The sequence below is a fragment of the Morus notabilis genome, unplaced genomic scaffold (assembly GCF_000414095.1).
Source record: "Morus notabilis unplaced genomic scaffold, ASM41409v2 Scaffold87, whole genome shotgun sequence".
NCBI lineage: Eukaryota > Viridiplantae > Streptophyta > Magnoliopsida > Rosales > Moraceae > Morus > Morus notabilis.
The window spans coordinates 216250-218987 of record NW_010366183.1 but is presented as its reverse complement, the minus strand read 5'-3'; the positions used below and the strand labels follow the sequence as shown (position 1 = coordinate 218987).

Below are 2738 nucleotides of genomic sequence, written 5' to 3'. Positions count from 1 at the left end.
CAACACGGGGAATCTTTTGAACAGAACATCTTGAAATGAATAGAGAGAATAGTGTCTATAACATGAACATCAAAATGGACCGTAAGACAACTGCCTATCTTCTTCTGTCGAGTCTCTTCCATTTCCTTGCACATTTTCCACAAAAGATTGCCCGTTCCCAAAAGGTATTGTGACTTGTGAGACCGACATATCACAATTTTTATGAGAAATTTTTTTTCCTATATATTAGATTTCTGTGTAGAAAATTTCATGTTTAATCATTATTTTTTGTGTCTATTGTTTATGTCATTATATAAAATATTTTTAATTTCATTACAAAAAATAACTTTATAAATTACGAAATATAATCTATAAATTATAAAAAGATAATTTACAGAATATGAAAAGATAACCAACATGTTATGAAAAATAACTAACATGTAATGAAAATTAACCAACATGTTACGAAAGATAATTTATAAATTATGAAAAAATAACCTATAAATTATTAATGATATAAGATAAATTTATAACAGTTATAAAAATAAAATAATGTTACTTTAATAATTACATTTTTTTTTATTTTTTCTCTTAAAAATTAACTATCAGCATGTTTTATTTTTAACGGTTAAAAAGTGAATTTAAGATTGTTGTGCTTTTAAGAAAATCACTATTTTTACTTAAAGTAAAAATTAGAAGCGGAAGCCGAATCTAAAGCCTACAAACTCTAACTTCTTTAAATAATTTAAAAAGTGCATTAGTCTTTTGTACAAAGTGCTTTTTGTCCGCCTTTTAATTAAACTCTATAGTTGCATAGATTTTTGTGTAATTGTAAAAGTAATATACACACATTTAATTTGTTAATTTAAATTTTTAATTTAAATTAATATATAATTTTATGTGAAAATTTTTTATTATAATAAAATAATAAATATTATTATTTTTGAAAACATTTTAATGTTATAAAACTTAAATTTTAAATTTAAATTAATGAAAAACACAGGATCGTGATCAATAGAAAAAGTTGTTTACTTTTTATATTTAAAATTTTAATTTGATTTTAACTAAATTAAACGGTTGAAAATATCGTACTCTACTATTCGTATGAGATCTACTGTTGAAGAACTTTTATAATCATGAAGCTCAAAATAATGAGTTGGTTGTGTCATAGCTATATAAAAATGAGGTAGGTCGGCTTTGAACAGCTGTAATAGTATCTCAGCTGCAAATTATTTTTGACAGTTGATTGGGATTTGAAAAACCACAACCATATACCAAACTAGCTACTTTGTGAGGCTACCTAACATTGAAAAAGGGAAAACTACTCCTTTTGTATTTTCTTCTTATTGAATAGAAAGAGACGTTTAGTTTATAAATTAAAATTATAATATTAAAATTATTTTTAATTTATGTATATTTTTTATAAAAAAAATATTATAATAAATTATGAATTATGATTTAAATTATGATATAAATCTTTTTATCAAATGTCATAGAAGAAAATGAAATGGGAAGTTTTTTTTTTTTGTTGGAGGGTTATGATTTCCCCATTAGCCAGTACCACACTCACAAATAAAATCTTTTTTTTTTTTTTTTGTTAAAGTCAAATAAAATCTTGATTTGAACTATTTTTCATCTCCCCATAGAGCTTTACTTTTTTAATAAATATGAAGAGAGGGAGATACTAGCAACACGTTTTAATTAAGTTGACAATTGTTAGATTTTCTATTTTATACCAAGCGCCCCCACTCGGATCCAATGAAATAAAAAAACGGAAATAATAGAAAATAAATCAATATGAAAAGTTTAAAAAAGTATATAGGCTAATTTTTAGTTATAAAAATTAATAAATCATAACTTGTCAAGTTATGGTTCATAATCAGATAAGTTATAGATAAATTTATCAAGTTATGGTTCATAATCAGACAATTTATAGATAAAAACCGTGAATTATAGATAATAACTTATCAAGTTATGGTTTATAACCAGACAAGTTATGGACAAAAACAGTAATCTGATCTATTTATTAACTTATGTAAACTATTGACTTATTAATTTTAATTCATCTCAAGTCTTAACTTATTTCCCTCTTTCTCTCATAAAAAAATAAGCTGTTCCAAAGAAATACAAGCCGAGAGCTAAAGAAAACGATCCCCCACACGCATCATCTAGTAGATTTAAATTTTTTTTTTTTTTCAACATTACTCTTGGGAAAATTTGAGAAATGCAACTCAAATAACGTCATCTTTATATTTATGCCACTTAAACATATAAACTTAAAATCTACGCTACTAAATTCACTTAAAAGTATCTAATTTATTAATGTTTAGTAATATAAATGTACAGATTTTAAATTTCGATGACATGCCATGTAATTTTCTCATTATGCTTCTATCAAAATCGAATGCACGCATGCAATGCAAACAAACACACAAACCCAATTATGGAGCTCCATTGTTTGAATATCTGTCTCCAACCCAGATGCAGAGCCCAAGAAAAGGAATGAAAAATGAAAACACTATGCTGATAGCCCAAAAAAAAAATCGTAGGGATTGGGTAACTCGTCATTTAAACCAAATATATATATATATATATATATATATATATGAAACTCGCAAGCCCAAAACTAGTGAACGTGGCAGAATATAAGAACATATATAAGTTACAATTTTCAGTAATATACAGACGCAAGTGCGGTGAATCATATACATTACTTTTCCAAACTATTCAGTAGTTTTAACGGACATAATACAACAACA

General features: G+C 25.2%; 1 protein-coding gene across 2 annotated transcripts in view; it reads right to left on the bottom strand.

Annotated features, from left to right (window-relative positions):
* Nucleotides 1-2622: 2622 nt before the first annotated feature.
* The window catches only part of LOC21405918 (agamous-like MADS-box protein AGL14), a 12736-nt gene continuing 12620 nt past the window's right edge, over nt 2623-2738 (bottom strand). For both annotated transcript variants that reach the window (XM_024173300.1, XM_024173301.1), the window contains exon 7: nt 2623-2738. This exon is cut by the window's right edge and continues 352 nt beyond it. The gene's annotated coding sequence lies outside the window, so the exon portion shown is untranslated.